Source organism: Camelus ferus, chromosome 16 (assembly GCF_009834535.1).
Source record: "Camelus ferus isolate YT-003-E chromosome 16, BCGSAC_Cfer_1.0, whole genome shotgun sequence".
Lineage (NCBI taxonomy): Eukaryota > Metazoa > Chordata > Mammalia > Artiodactyla > Camelidae > Camelus > Camelus ferus.
In genome coordinates, this window is record NC_045711.1 from 17,757,907 (window position 1) to 17,774,959 (window position 17,053).

A 17,053-nucleotide genomic window follows, 5' to 3' on the forward strand; every position below is an offset into this window, starting at 1 on the left:
CAGACAACATGGTAGGCCATAAAACAAGCGTCCATTGACTTAAAACGATTGAAATACGAAGTATGTCGTACAACCAAAGTGGACTACAATTAGAAATCAATAATAAACAGATATTTGAAAAATTCACAAGTATTTGGAAATTAAGTAACAAACATACTCATAAATAATCAAAGGGTCAAAGCAGAAATCATAAAGGAAGTAAGAAAATATCTTGAGATGTTTTAAACAAGCAAAAATACAACATACCAAAAATACAACATACCAACATACCAAAATATATGGGATACAATGACAATAGTGTTTAGGGAAGAGTTTACAGCTATAAATGCCTACATTAAAAAGGAAGAAAGACCTCAAATCAATAACCAAAGCTTCCACCTTAAGAAGCTAAAAAAAGAAAAAGAAAAAAAGCAAACGAAGCCTAATGTGAGCAGAAGGAAGGAAGGAATAGACTAGAGTGGACAACAAATGAAATAAAGAAGAGAAAAAAATAGAGAAACTCAACAAGGCCAAAATTTGCTTTTTGGAAAAGATCATAAAACTAACAAATCTTTAGCTGACTGATCAAAAAGAGGTGGGGAGAGGGGACAATCTACTCAAATTGGGAATGAAAAAGAGGAATTACTACTAAGTACACAAAAGTAAGAAGGAACACCCCGGAATACTATGAAAAGCTGTACGCCAACAAGTAAGATCATCTACACGAAACGGGCAAATTCCTAGAAAAATGCAAACCACCAAAACTGGCTCAGGAAGAGAGAAACATTATGAACCAATCTGTAAGAAACAGAGAGATTAAGGAATCAAAAACTTTGCACATGGAAAACTCCAGGGCCAGATGGCTTCACTGGTGAGTTTTACAGAACATGCATAGGAGAATGAACCCCAGTCCTCACAAACTCTTGTGAAAGAGTTTCACAAGAGAGGGGAGGGAACATGTCCCACACCATTCTATGAGGCCAATATTATCCTGATACCAAAACCAGGGAAAGACAAAACAAGAAAACTACAGGTATTCCTTACGAATGTAGATGCAAAAACTCTCAACCCACACTGGATCCGGCAATACAGAACACGGGTTACACACCATGACCAAGTGGGATTTACCAGAGGAATGCAAGGTTGGTAACATAATTAAACAAATGGAAAGACATCCCACGTTCATGGACTGGAAGACTTAATATTGTAAAAATGGCAATACTACCCAAATTGATCTATAGATTCAATACAATCTCTTTCAACGTCCTTGCTGACTTCTTTGCAAAAATTGGCAAGCTAATCCTAACATTTATATGGAAACGTAAGGGACCCAGAATAGGCGATACAATCTGGAAAAAAGAAAACAAAGTTGCAGAACTAACACTTCCTGATTTCAAAACTTACACAAATCTTTAGTAATCAAGACAATGTGGTGCTGGCAAAAGGGCAGACATACAAATGGACAGAACTGACTTGAGAATCCACAAATAAACCCTTACATTTGTGGTCTGTTGATATTCAACAAAGGTCCCATGACAATTCAGTGTGAAAAGAACATCCTTTTCAACAAATGGTGCTGGGACAACTGGATATCCACATGCCAAAAATGAAACTGGACCCCTACTTCAAACCATATACGAAAGCTAACTCAGAATGAGTCAAAAATCTACATGTAAGAGCTAAAACTATGAAACTCTGAGAAGAAAACATGAGAGTAAATCTTGCGATCTTGGGTTAGGCAACAATTTCTTAGATATGACACCAAAAGCCCAAGCTGTCAAATAACAATAGATAAATTGGACTGCATCAAAATTTAACCTTTGGTACACTCTCAAGAGAGTGAAAAGACAATCCACGAAGTGGGAGAAAACATTTGCAAATCATCTATTTGATAAGGGTCTTGTATATAGACTATTTAAAGAACTTTCATAACACAACGATAAAAAGAACAGAGAATCCAATTTTCTTAATGGGCAAAGGATTTGAATGGACATTTCTCCAAAGAGGAAATACAGACACAAGTCACACAGCTTGCAACCTGACGCCCTGCAGAGAGGGGAAGTAGCTGCCCCTGACCCCTGGAGGACTCTTCCCGGAGCCACTCTCAGCTTACAAGTGGAGGAGCGGGTCTTAAACCAGGTCGGTGTGCATTCCTGCTGCTCCTGGCGATGCCCACACTGCACCCGGCACAGGGACCACTCTGCCTCCGGGTTCTTGGTAACGGGCACTGAAGCTTCTCTTAGACGTGCAATTTCAATCCAGTGTCGAGGGCCTTTAAGGTCAGGTCTAAGGCACACAAGAAAGGATGCAGGAGGGGCTTCTGGAACAGGATGGAGAGTCGCTCCAGGGGTGGGAAGGGGCTCTGGCCCTTAGGGAAGGTGGGTGAATGTCCCACTAGGTTCCAGGGGCAATGGCATCGGGACACTCGACTTCCCTCCTCGCTCCTTTCCTGTCTGTGTAGCCCTGAGACTTTGCAGAATTCCACTCCTTCTGCTCCAGGTCGCCCCACGAACCCCTCCATCCCCACTGCCACCACCCAGGCCCCGGGCTCTTGTTCCCTGGGAGCCTCCTGCGTCCTCAGGCTCTTCTCTGGGAAGCTTGTCCCATTTTCCACCCAGCATGGCGGCTGCACGCCCATGTCTCTGCCCTGTCTCTGGGGACTCCCGCAGTTCCTTTACTTGAAATGAGGCCCTTGTTTCTGCAGCTGATGTCAGAGACCCCAGGTGGAAAAGGCCAGTTTTCACAAGTGTGGTTTGCAAAACACATCATCTGAGGAGGCTGACGGCGTCACTGGGAAACTTTAGAATCCACGAATCCGCTCACCGCCGCATATTTGCGCTATTCCTTCTACGTTCACAGCCATTCCTTCACTGCTCCTGCAGAGTGTGGGTGTTACCTCGGGCCACGAGCTCAGGTGGCCACTACCAAGGACTAGGAGCTGGTGGCAGTGCTGCTCCTTGGCTCCCAACAGTCACTCCTTTCTGGGTTGCTAACAGAACCCCAGGGTGGCAGTGACAGGCACACCCCAGAGGATGAACCATGAGTCTAAGCCAATCAGACGATCCCTTGTGATGAGTCTAAGGGAAGGGTGTATGACTAATGTTGGCCAATAGGACGTAAGGGGAATGGCGCGGGGAGGTTTGGACCTCCTTCCTCTGCTCCTGCTTTGGCCGCTGCTGTGTGAAAATGCCTACTGAGAGCTATGGCAGCCACCTTGCAACCATGAGGTAACAAACTTGATGTGAAAACCAACACGCTGAAGTTGATGGGGGAAGATGGGGGAACAGCTTGTGTCCTTCACCACATGTTTGAACATTGCAACCAATTGCAAGAATGGCCCCCCCGGACTTCTCGTTCAATAACACACGTACAAATATCCCTCAGGCACGCTGTGCGTGTTTTCTGGGACTCATGGTGACACATCCTACAGAATTCAGAGCTACAAAAGTGTTTAGGTCAAGAGGATCGTAGTTCTTGGCTCGTTCATTCAGACAGAATGATGGCTGGGACTCTGCAGCCTGGTCTCCAGGGAAGGGCTGGCTCTCCCTGTGGCACTGGGACCATCGCTTCACCTGTGTGAACCTTCATTTCTTCAATCATGAAATGAGAAAGCTGAATCCCATGACCTCTAAGGTCTCTTCCCTCTTCATCGTCCTGTTAATCAGAGTCCCGGACAGAAATCCTAACCACTGCATCGGACACACCGCCTGCTTGCCACCCTGTTCCTGGCATCTGGGGTGACAGACCGGATTCTGGGAAAGATGTAAAAATAATGAAAGGAGAATTGTCACCCCCTGAAGAAAGACGGCTGTCCAGCGTGGCAAAGTAAAACTGGACTTCCAGGGGCTCAGCGGAAACCTGGTGGTGCTGGCCACAGCGGAGCCTGGTGCCTGGGGTTGACGTGTTGTGCTCACGTACTGTAGAAACGGTACATGCCCAAGGGGTACATGTAAACTCACGGAAGCCTTTACGTTAGTAAAAGTGCCCTTCCGACCTCCCAGACGCCCCGCGCCCCGTGGGTGCAGCTCCGAGTGCTGCTCCAGGTATTCTTCTGCGTTTATACAAGCACGGTGGCAGCTGTTACAGAACCGAAGACGCTAGTGATGACAGGTCCTGTTGAAAGGTGAAGAGGATATGCAACCGGGAATTAGTGAATTGGGGCATGCATTTTTAAAAAATTTTTATTTTTTAAATGGAGGGACTGGGGACTGAATCCAGGACCTTGCGCATGCTAAGCACACGCTCTGCTACTGAGCTATACCCTCCCCCCTACCATGTGCATTTATACGTATATAGATTTTTTTTTTAATAAAAGTAGAACCTGTTTTTAATAGCTATCTCATGGACATCTTTCCAAGACCACATTGACCCCAGCCTTTCACACAAATGCCCAGTATTCCATGCTACTGGACACACGATTTACTCTTTGTCACTCTTCCATTCATGGGAATTCCTACTTTATTTCCATTATTTTTGCGGTTACTCTTATCCACTCCTCTTCCTGAACACCCGTGAGGGCTTCTGTAGGCTGAATTTCTGGAAGTGGGAACGCTGGGCCAAGGTTTCACATGGTCAACGTTTTCATGTTAACATTTAAAGCACTAACGTCGCCAAATCACTCTCCAGAAAACCCTACTCCTCCTTCACCCACGGTGTACGAATGCGTCCATTTCTGCAGTTTTGCCAAAACCGAACAGTATCAACATTTTTTGTCTTTTCCAATCTGGTAAGTAAACGTGTGTCTCATCCTTGCTCCACTTTACATTACCTTCTACGGCAGTCCAGCTGCTCCTCATTTTTACTGATACTCTGCACTCTCCCCTGAGCGCCGCCAGTGAGCCCGTCCCGGGCTGGACTGTTTATGTCTCTGCTTTTGGGAGCCCTGTGTATTTTGATTATTAAATACACAGTGAACGTCGTGTGTTGTCTGCTTGGGATCACAAATATTTTCCCAGCCTGTTTTTCCCCCGGTCTGTTTCTAATCTCTTAATTTTGTTTATGGTGCCTTTGGTCAGAGTTTTTCATTTTATGTGGTGAAATGTGCCAGTCTCACTTCCACTTGTGGCTCCTGGGTTTTGTGTCTCATGTGGGGACCGAGGATCTAAGCTGCCCCTCTTCCCACCGCCAGCGGCAAGGCGCCCACCCGCGGGGACATCCTCCTCCCCCCCGAGCTCGGAACTCTGGACTCTTCTGATGTCTGAATCCACTGTTCTCTCGCCTCTGCTGGTACCACACTTTTGAAAGGCACTGCGTCCTTACGGCATCTTGATACCTGCCCTTTGTTGTCTTGTACAGAACTTTATCCACCTCTTCTGCTCTGTGGGCTCAGATCCCCTCCCAGGTTCCCAACAAGTGCTGTGGGGCAGGAACCGCAGAGCTCAGCAGACGCTGTTGTCTCTAAAGTGAAGAATCTGGCTGTTTTAATGACAGTCTTAGGTCTGGCACTTAAGACGCAGGTCAGGGAAGTCCAGGGCCAGGGCTGCTGTCCTGAGCGTTTGCTAGCGGCTGAGCCCGGGGTCGAGCCACTGCCCAGGTGCGGCCCCGCTGGTGCAAACCCTGCCTTGGCACTCAGGTGTCTCTGCAGGAGCAAATCTCCATCCTCCCAACGCCCCTGCCCCCCAGGGTTGCCCCCCTCCCCCTGGAGCTCTCACCACCTGAGTCACTGTCCACCCCTTCCCCCTCGCACAGGGTGCTGCGGGCAGGAGCCAGATTCTGGTTCAGTGGCATTAGGTACATTCACACTGTTGTGCAACCAACACCCCTGTCCATCCCCAGAACTTTTTCATTGTGCAAAACTGAAACTCTATCTCCATTCAACAGTAACTCCCCAGACTCCCCCAGCCCCAGGAACCCCCATCCGACTGTCCCTATGGATTTGACAACTCCAGGGGCCTCGTGCGAGTGGACTCAGACAGCACCTGTCCTTCTGTGACAGCTCAGTCCACTCAGTGCCACGTCCTCCTGGCTCATCCCCGATGCACGTGAGTTGTGATTTCATCCCCTTTTAAGGCTGGGTGACAACCCACTGGTGGACGGACCTTCCGGCTGCAGTGACTGGTGCATCCACAGGATGGAAGGTGAACAAACGCTTCCTGGCCTCCTCCACCCAGCCGGGCCAGCCTGCAGGAGCCAGGCAGAGACAGCAGTCCCATGAGTGTCTTCCCTGAGAGGCGTGTCGCAGGCCTGGCTCATCTTGGGACTTGCCCAGGGCTGCTGGGCTCAGCTGAGGAGTCCATTCCACCGACTCTTCCAGAACCGCTCCTGACTGTCTGTGTTTTGGCTGGATTCCACCTCCACTGCACACTCATATGAGCCCCATAGGGCTCTAAACGTTCCCTCATCCAACCCAAATGTCCACCTCCCCGACCCCCAGGTTTCCACCAGGCCAGGGGAACTCAGGGTGTTGCTGGAGGACGCCCCAGAACCTCGGCCTCTTCTCGGAATGTTCCGTCCCCCTCTTGCTCTAAGAACAGCAGTCATGCCCCCCACCCTCCCGGGCAGCCTCTGCGCTGCCCCACTGCTCTCTCTGGAGGGGCCCCAAGTGCCCTCCTTACCCTCCCTGGAGACGTCTCCCCTCGCTCTACATCAGGGAAGCATTTCTCCCTTCGGCCTCCTGCCCGACCTCCGGCCACTCGGCCCCAATTCCAGGAGGTTGTTAGTCTGTGTCCCCCCTCCCCAACCCCCATCCCTGCCTTTCTCTCCCCAGATGTTGCCACTCTTGGCAGCTCCAACAATGACTTTCTGTGAATCCTCCTGCCTCTGTTCCCTAACTTCCTGGTCCCCACGCTTTCCCTCCAAGCCACCTGCGCCACCTTCACTCTGGTCACCCTGCCAGAGTCACGACCAGTAATCGAATCGCCACCCCCCCAAACCGCCTCTCCTCCCGGCCCATTTCCCGGGCGAGACCCCCGCCCCCACCTGCCGCTCAGCCCCAGGCACTGGTTCAGCTGCAGCAGCTGTGAAAACAAAAGCCTGTGTCCACCCAGCTTGGCAAACAGCCACTGCCCGGCCTCCTGCCTCTGCGCATCAGCGCCCGGGGCCTCGTGTGGCATTTCTCAGCCCGCCCTGCGCCCAGGTACAGACTCACGGATGCCCAGGCCCTCGCCCCTGGAGGGGCTCTCCTTCCGTAGCCCCCGGCCCCTGCTCTGGGCAGTCCCCACCGAGCAGGCACACGTGCTGTCTCCTCCTGCCCTTTGAGACAGCAAATGAAAATGACACCCTGCCTGAGTGCCGCCCCCAGCTATCCCCCCTGCCCCCGTCCCCGTGCAGCAGGCGCCTCCAGGGGGAGGTCTGGGGCCTGCTCCCTCCTCTCTCCCGGCTTCTGGTCCGCCGTCCCTGGAACCACCTTGTAAAGTCACCACCTAAGCATGTCCGGCCTCACCCAGCGCTCCGTTCTCAGTGCTCACCTTACTCAACCTCTCGGCCGTGCGTGTCCATCACTTTCTCTTTCCAGAGGCGCTGGCTTCTGAGGTGAAGACACCACGGCTGCGCCTGGGACCCCCGGCCCCCGCCGCTCCCCAGCGGCTCCGGCCGAGTCTCTGGCTGCTCTGGCTGTTCTGAGTCCGAGGACCAAGAACCGTCTGCATGTTCTCCGCTTTCCTCCTGGGCTCCAGATGCCTGTATTTCCCTGTTTACTCAATTTCTCCATTTGGATGTCAAAAAGGCATCTCAAACCTGACTCTGACATCCCCCCTGCCTCCCAGGTCAGCAAAGGCACAGCGTCCACCCGATGCCCGCTCACACGCCCATGGCCATCCTCTCTCCCTCCCTCACCCAGTTCCAGTACCTGTTGGCTCTGCTTGAAACCGAGCCTGAGTCTGCCCGCCCCTCTCCACCGCCCCTGCTGCCACCCTGTCCGTGCCCCCTGGCTGCTCCACTGGAGCATGGCAGGAGCCTCCTGGCCCTGCTCTATGATCTAGTCTAGTCTGTTCTTGCCCTCTTGTCCCACTACAATCACTTCTCTGCTTGACTTTCAAACAGAGTGTTTAAGAACGTAAGTCAGACCATGTTCAGAACCCGCCAATTCCTTCTGATGAGGCTAGGAGGTTCTTACCTACCTACCTCTTCCAGACAGCCACCTCCACCTTCTGCTGCTCACGCTGGCCCTCCTGCTACGCCTTCGGCACGCGCACACACACACACACCTGCCCCACACACAACCAGCAAGCACGTTCCTGCCTCAGGGCCTTTGCACAGGCCGCCCCCAGCCTATCAAGATCTCCCCACACATATTCATAAGGCTCCCTCTCATATCTTTCAGGTATCTGTTCAAACTCTGTCACCTATTCAAAGAGGCTTTCTCGGACCATCCTTCCTGGAACAGCACCCGCCCTCGCCGGCACACCGCTCCTCCCCAGGCGGCTTCTCTCCCTAGTGCTCGTCCATGCCTGCCACTCGCATGTTCCTGCTTCTTGTCTGCCTCCCCTAGCAAAGCGTGAGCTTCGAAAAGGGCCTGGGCCGTCTCTTACCCACAATTGCATCCCCAGCACCGGACATGCTGCCTGGCATGGAAGAACCATATGGAAAATTTGTAGATGGCTCTTAGGGTTGCTCAGAGATGCTACGCTGAAAGCACTGAAGTCAAGAAGACAGACACGAGGTTATCACTTGTTCAGAGACACATGCAACTAGCCATCTCAAACAATCAGACTGTATGAGAAGTTAGGAAAAAAATTTTGCTTTGCAGAAAAAAATTAAGGTGTTCCCCCCCTCCAACACTTTGGCCCCAAATTTGGTGTTTCTACTTTTGAAAAGGAGGCCGCAATGACTAAATCAGGCCACTTATTGAAAAATGAAAAGTTAAAACATTTTTAGGCAAGAGAGAAATAGAACATGGTCAAATCCCAGTGCCTGCGGCCCAGTGGACAGATTTCACGGGCCTCTGTGTACAAAGGACGTGAGGGTGGAGGCACAGGACTTAAATTCTCACACAACACGACAAAAAAGCACGCTCAAAATCGATAAAGTGAATACAGAGCAGTGCAAGTTACTGTTCACAAACATGCAGGTAACTATCAAAAGAAACTGGAGCGACCGGAAAAGGGCTCCTGAGGTCGGGGGCAGGGCCGGAACAGGAGACTGCTGAAGTAGGATCTGACTTTTTGGCCATGAGCGTGTATTCCTATGGGAAAAATAAATACACTTATTCAAAAGCATATCCATCCATTCCCCACATGAACACCACGCTAAATCCCAAATGAACCAAGGATTTTAAATGGAAGAGAGAATGTTCTAGAAGAAAACCTTGGCGCCCTCCTTCACAACAGAGCTCCTCTCTAACCTTGGACCAGGGAAGGGCTTTCTAGCTTTGACTTAAAACTCCGAAGGCATAAAAGAAACGATAAAAATAAAAACCTCCAACATGGCAAAACTCAACAAGGCACTGTAACCAAAGACGCACACCAGCTGGGAAACTATTTGCATCTCAAATCACCAGCACCATCTCTCCAACGCGCAAACCACTCCAAGACGAGACTTCTAAACACTCAGCATGGAAAGCAGGCCAAGGGTTCGGAAGGCAGGTCACGGCGAAAGGAACACACACAGGCTTTTAAAGCACATTCAGCCTCACTAACAAAATGCAAATTAAAACTAAATTCAGGTACCGCTTCTCACCTACTGGGATCGGCAAAAACCCAAAGTTCTGACAACATGCTCCGTGGGCCAAGCCGTGATGCTGAGACACCAGTCCCCCTCCTTCAGAGGCCATTTGGCAGTTTCTACCCAAAGCACAAACGCAGGCACCCTTTGACCCGGCGATTATCCGTGTGAACCTTATGCAGGTGAATCTGTCTATGCGCGCTCGTTAATCACAGCGTCGCTGTAACTGCAAAACACCGACACCCCGTGTTCCTCGTTGCGCGGTGACCCCGTGTCCCAGTTTGCTTGGGACAGTTCACACCTTTGCTCCAGTGCAATCAGTAATAGAGACCCCCACGTTCACCCTGGAAAGTGTCCTGGTTTGTGTGACAGATCACACAGCTCCCCCAGCCTCCCCCGAGAACTAGATACATAACACAGCGCGACACCAGGCGGCAGAGACCAAGAGTGAGGATGCTCTCCTTGAACTGACAGGAAAATGTCTCCAAGATGCATCACTAAGAGAAAAGAAGACAAAATAAAGCAAAAAGCATGATGCCACTTTTCAGGTTAAAAAGAGGGGGGACGTCCCCGGAGATCGTCATTCTAAGTGAAGTCAGCCAGAAAGAGAAAGAAAAATACCATATGAGATCGCTCATATGTGGAATCTAAAACAAAAAAACAAAACACAACAAAACATTAATACAAAACAGAAACAGACTCACAGACATAGAATACAAACTTGTGGTTGCCAAGGGGGAAGGGGGTGGGTGGGAAGAGACAGACTGGGATTTCAAAATTTGTAGATACTGACAGGCATATGCAGAATAGATAAACAAGATTGTACTGTACAGCACCGGGAAATATATACAGGATCTTGTGGTAGCTCACAGAGAAAAAACATGTGACAATGAATGTATGTATGTTCATGTATAACTGAAAAATTGTGCTCTCCACTGGAATTTGACACAACATTGTAAAATGACTATAACTCAATAAAAAAAGTTTTAAAAAAAGATGGGGGTATGTAATATTCACAGTTGCTTGTCTTTTACTTAAATGAATGAATGAATTAAAATAAATTCAACTGAGTAATTAATTGAAGTACAGTCAGCTTCAGTGTGTCCATTTCTGGTGTGCATGTTTGCTTGTGTATCTGTAAGACACTCAGGAAGGATACACAAAGTAAGTGATAACACGGTTACCAGAGAGCATGTGTGAGCGGACGGGGAACTTTTCACAGCTTATCTTTTCATAATTTTTTATTTTTCAGCCAAGTAAAAATAAATTTTGATTCAAAGAATTAAACTTTAAGATGGAAAAGTGTATACACTGCCATAGAGGCTTTGAGGTGCCTACACAATGTTGATTCTTCATTTCCTTTTAGTAACAGAACCCTAATTTTTAGTCAGCTTCACTGCCATTCGCCTAAAAGATAACATTTCCTGGCCTCCTTTGAAGCTAGGTGTAGCCATGAGACTAAATTCTGCCCAATGAATTATGAGTGGAAGTGTTATATGGGTCTTTTAGGAAGACGCAAAAGGGGCACGGCACTCTTCCTCTATCCCACCACCTGGAATACAGTTGTGATGACTGGAATTCTGGCAACCATCTTAGCTTGTGAGGACAGATGCCACTCCCTCAGGATTTCAGAGTGGAAAAGGCCTGAGTCACTGAGGGTTTGACGACTCCAACATACCAGCCTTGGACTTACCACCTCTGGACTTCTCTTTTTGGTGAGAAATAAGTAATTTTCTTATCCAAGATAGTATTTTTCAGGTCTCTACTCCTTGCAGTTTAACCCAATCTTAACTGATCCACAAGCACCAATAGCAAAAGGATGTTAATTCTGGTAATCTATTTTTGATGTAATGCCAAGAGATTATTTTCTCTGTATTTTTTTGGCATTTTTTGTACTGAATATGCATTTTCATAACAACTGCCACTTTAGAACACCGACGTTTACACTGTTCCAGGGCACGGGTCTTCCAGCTTCTGGTCTTGTGGTGGGAGAATTTTATTTTCCAAGGAGGTGACGCTGCTGCTGACGTACCATCTCCCACAGCCACTCACCACAGCTCTCTGCAGCAGCAGAAACCCCACTGCATCTCTGCTCGTGCTCACAGGCTCAGACCCACAAGTGGAGGAAGAGTTGCCTGTTGCTTTAAACTACAAACAGGACAGAGAAGATGCTGGGGCTGGGTCTGATCCAGACTTGCCAAACCCCCAGGCTCCCTCCCGGCTTCCACTCTCTGCCAAGAGACAGGTTTCCACTGTCTGCAGCCGGGAGGAATCCTCCACGGCCTGGGGACATAGACAATGAAATGCACGTGGGCTGCGGGTTTGGGCTGACTCAGCCCGGCGGGCAGGAAGGCCGGCAGTCGTTCTTGGAATCCAGCGCTGTTTCCTCATGGTGTCGTGTGCAAACTCCAGAGGAGACCCTTTCCAGAAATGGGTGGAAAAGGGCTCTGAGGAGGCCAGTGACCACCACGCTACCTGCTTCTCTATTTCCAGATGCCTGCAATTCCACAATTTATGACTCATCCGTTTGGCCAGTTTTGTGCTTCTCCGGCTGGACCGGTGCCCCGAGGGTCAGGCATGCCTGTGGGTTCTCGACGCTGTGGGACACAGCTCTGTGACGGGATGACGAACCTTCCTGGCATGCCGTCGATATTACTCAAAGATTTTTTAGGGGCAAAGTCACCATTTTTATCCTAAACTGTCACTGATGTATTACAAAGGGAATGTAGAATGCTCGACATTTTTAAGACTGCAAATAAAAAATGAAAGCATTCCAAATAAAAGAACTTGAGACTCCCCTCTCCTCCAGGGCGCCCACCAGTGGCTCCCAAGCTCCCATTCCACACTGGAGAGAGCAGCCGGTGCCAGGACAGAGCAGCGGACCAGGGGCCAGGTCCCTGCCCCTGCGACACAGAGTAGCAGACGGAAGGGCCAGGTCACTGCCCTGTGACACAGAGCAGCGGACCAAGGGGCCAGGTCCCTGCCCCATGGGGTGGAGGGGGCAGATATTAGCCCCAAACGATACCCAGACAGTTACACATCTGACAGTGCTCCTGGAGGAAGAGCAAAGCCTGCACTGAGAGGTGACTTCAGGGGGGGCACAGTTTAACTGGGGTGTGGAACTGAAGAAATGCTTCTGCAAGACAGTCTTACTAAAGGTGACCCTCGAGGTGAGCAAGTGCCAGCTGGGTGGCCAAAAAGGGGTGCTTTCCTGTGTGGGGCACCCTTCCCCCACATGTCACCCATGAACCGGCTGCCCCAGGGGACCCCACAGGACACTGTCCCCACCAGGAAGAACTTCGTCCCAAGAAAATATGCAGGCTGACTCTAGCTCATTGTGGAGACACCACCAGCCACCCACCAGGCCCCCAGTGTTCCCACGCCCCCACACCCAGGTGCCCCCAGCAGAAGCTCGGGTCCCTTTGCCAGTGACTAAAGGGCATCGGAGGTGGGTCTGGGCGAGGCTGCTGACCTACTCTGAGCTTCAGTCGACCCTTAGAAAGGGAAACGCAAAGTGAAGTCAATCAGGAAGAGAAAGACAAATGCCACGTGCTGTGACTCACATGTGGAATCCGAAAAAAGCATACAAACGCGCAGCACTTTTACAACAGGCAAGACACGGAAACAGCCTAAACGACCATCGGCAGAGGACTGGATAAAAACGCTGTGGTATACTTATACACAATGGAATACTACTCAGCCATAAAAAGGATAAAATAATGCCATTTGCAGCAACATGGGTGGACCTGGAGATCGTCATACTAAGTGAGGTAAGCCAGAAAGAGAAAGAAAAATATCATATGACAACACTCGTATGTGGAATCTTAAATAAAAGACACAAATGAACTTACCTACAAAACAGAAACAGACTCACAGACATAGAAAGCAAACTTATAGTTATCAAAGGGGAAGGGGGGAGGGAAAAATTGGGAGTTCGAGGTTAGCAGATACTAACTACTATACATAAAATAGATAAACAATAAGGACCTACTGTACAGCACAGGGAACTATATTCAATATCTTGTAATAAGTGTAATGGAAAAGAATACAAAAAGGAATATAGATGTATGTCTACCTGAATCTCTGTGCTGTACACCAGAAACGAACACACTGTAAATCGACATATTTTAATTTAAAAGATTAAAACTCAAAAAAAGAAAAAAAGAAATGTAGCCCAGCTCCCTTCCCACTAAGGCGAGGTGCACGGTCTCCGCGCAGGGACTCAGGCCACGTCCCCGCACAGGGACACCTGGCTGTTTTCAAAGAGGGTGGCATGGCCAGTGCATTCTAAATGGCTCCCCGAGGAGGCACGACAGGGCAGACCTACAGGCTTTGGTGCCACTGCTGGGGCTTAAAGCCTGGCTTTGCTTCTCCACGCTGAGTTATCTCAGGAAAATTTTGTAACCTTTCTGTGCCTCAGTTTCCTCATCTGTAAAACAGCCTCGTGCCCCAAGCCCTTCGGGTCAGGACTTGCTCATGTCGAGCAAGGCTCTGCCACCCACGATGCTGGGCTTGTGTAGGAGACGCCGGGTTCCCACCCATCCCAGGGCAGAAGCCAGCACACGGCCGCCCTGTCACCACACCTCCAGAGGGAGACAGCTCTCGTCTGCAAGAGGCTTGGCTTCCTTCTGAACGAATGACCGTGTTCAGTGCCATGTGACACCTGCCCCCATGGATGGGTCAGGGCCAGGCGCCTTCCCCAGGGACAGCTAACACTGGCTGGTTAGTGACCTGTGAAAGGACTTGGTACAAAAACCAGTGCCCAAGCAGGCAGGATGGGGAGGCCTGGCGGTAGGCAGGTCTGGTTCTTCGGCGTGGTTACTGTTCTAGGAAGCACAGGAATATTCCACCGATCGTTAATGTGAGATTAGAAGGGACCACTGTGGTGGGCAGAATCCCAGCCCCCAGGGGTGCCCACACCCCAGCCCCGGAGCCTGGGGTACATTACCTTCCGTGCAGAAGGGACTGTGCAGCACAGATGAAGCTCTGGTCTCAAGGTGGGAGGGCGGCCTGAACCACTCCTCAGACAGGCCCAGTCCAATCACACAGGTCCTAAGTCAGAGCTGTGCCCAGCTCAGAGAACCAGGGGGTGAGGTGCGTGCAGAAAACTAGTCAAGAGATGCCATCTTGCTGGCCTTGAAGATGGAGGAATGGGCCACGAGCCAGGGGCAGGTGGTGACCTTGAGAAGCTGAAAAAGGCAAGGAACTGAATTCTCCCCAAGCCTCCAGAGAGGAGTGCGACCTTGATTTTAAGATGGTGACATGAGTGTTCTGACTGAGAGAGAAGTTCATGCTGTTTGAAGCCGCTGCTACAGAGGGGCTGGGGCGCAAACACTAAATGCTCCCTCTGCCTGGCGGACCTGACCTCTGGGAGGTGCCTTTCTTTAAGCTGTTAGGATCTGAAGCTGGTGTGAAAGCTGGAAATCTCTCTTTATCAAAGTTACCCTTAAGAGGACACCATCTTGAATGTCCACACGGTCTCTCCCAAACGAGCCCCTCACGGTCAAGTTTTCCTCCAGCGACGGGCTGAGCATCAGATCAAGTCCTTGGCTTGCAGTTAGAGGCCATATTTCACCCAAGACGGACAGACAAATGAACACAGCTTTCAGCACTGCCATCACTGTCACGAGACACTCCAGGGAGTGACCACGGGGAGTGAGGTGGCCGAAGGGAACAGCCAGTGTCCTGTGCCCCATGCCTGCTCTGGACAGAGGGTGGCTGACTGGAATGGCAAGTGGCAATAGTCACCTTTTTTAAACCTTATTTTTCCCCCTAGGCGGTCAACTCTGTGGGAGTTGAAGTGAGTTTGAAAAGCGTCTCCAGGACTGAATGTGACTCACCTTCCTCTATGGAGTATCCTGGTGCTGGCTGGCCTGCCGGGTCTGTTCCTGGCAAATGTAAGCGCCCAGAGACACCCTCACGGCTGGAGACCTTGTCCTCTAGGGCAAGGCTCCTCCCCTGGTGGGATGTGCCTGCTGGGACAATACTTTCAGACGTGGCGAGCCTCCCGAGGCCACGGGCTGCAAGGAAGCTGAGGCTCGCATCTCCGTGTTTGTCTTCTGTCTTGCTCCGTCTTCCTGGTACCAGGGTGACGACGCGGCTTCAGGAGGGGTTCGAGCAGTAACCCAGATGGACTAACAGGGGTCCGGGATCCTGGGCCAACCTTGCAAGATGTCCAGGCCAAATCTGTGTATGGCTTGTGTTAGACAGTCTGGAAACGTCTCACGGAGGCGCCGGGGGGGCAGGTGAGTTAAGCCAGGCTGCCTTCACTGAAGGAGCCGAAAAGGCTGGGCTTCTCTGCTCCTGGTAGGAGTAACGCAGCAAAGAAAGAAGGAAAGCTGAGGACGGTTTCTCCCCACGGGTCTTTTCCTTCGCGGTTCTCCGAGGTTCACCATGCACTTGGCAGACGCCGGACGCGACTGCTGCCGCGGCCCCGCAGCGCTGGGCCCGGGCTGGGTGCCGGGCCCTCCGGCCCGCGCTCAGGGAGGCGCTCGGCGCGGGAACGGGGCTGCGGACCGACGTTCCCACCGGCTCCCCCACGCGGGCCTACCCCACAGCGGCGGCGCAGGAGGCGCGGGCGTCGTGAGCAGACGAACCCCGGCTCGGCCCTCCGGGAGCCGAGCGCAGCGCGGCGGGAGAAGGGCCCGGGCCGCGAGGCCGGCGACCCCAGGCCTCCGAGGCCGCAGAGAGCCACCGACCACCGGCCGAGCCTCGAGCCGCCGCCGCGAGAACCGGCCGCGGGTCAGCCCTGCCCGGAGCCTCGTGCCCGAGACCCAGTGGGGACACGTGGGCCGTGTCAGCACGCGTGACTCGAGCGTCCGGGGCGAGCTCCACCCTCCGGGGGTCCAGGCCCCAGGACAGGAACCTCCCTGACTGGCCCCAACCCGTGGGAGGGGCGGACTCGCGAGGGCTCAGACGCCGCCGCCGCCGCCCTGCAGGGGTCCGTGTGCGCACGCGCGGGGGGGGGCGCACACGCATGCGTGCGGGCGGAGCCGCGGAGCCGCCTGCGCGCAATGACTCGGAGACCCGGGGGTCTCGTGGGTGTGTCCTCGCCCCGCACCTGACCTCACAGAAGAAGCGGGTCGGGCCAATGTCCTGGCCTGGGGCCTGTTAAGCCTGTCTCAGAGGCTGTGCTGTTCTGGGGAGGCCCCCAGGAGGAGGTGGTGACGGGCAGCCTCCTCTCTCCTCCTCTTGGGCAGGGCTGGTCACCAAAGACACCCGTGAATGGTGACCTCCGAGTGGTGCCTGAAGAGCCCCGGGTCACCTGACAAGCCTGCTGGCACAGTGTTCCGGTGCCAGGACACACTGGCATCCCCTGTCCGTTAACATTCTTAGGAACTCTGCTTGTGCCATCTTGGTACCATCCCCTCCTGCTGCGTGCACATGCGGGGAGAGGGCACCCACGGCCTCCCCGCGCCGCTCGGCAGCACCCTGTGCGGGCCCTGGAGGGCGGTTCCCACCAGAGACAGCTGTC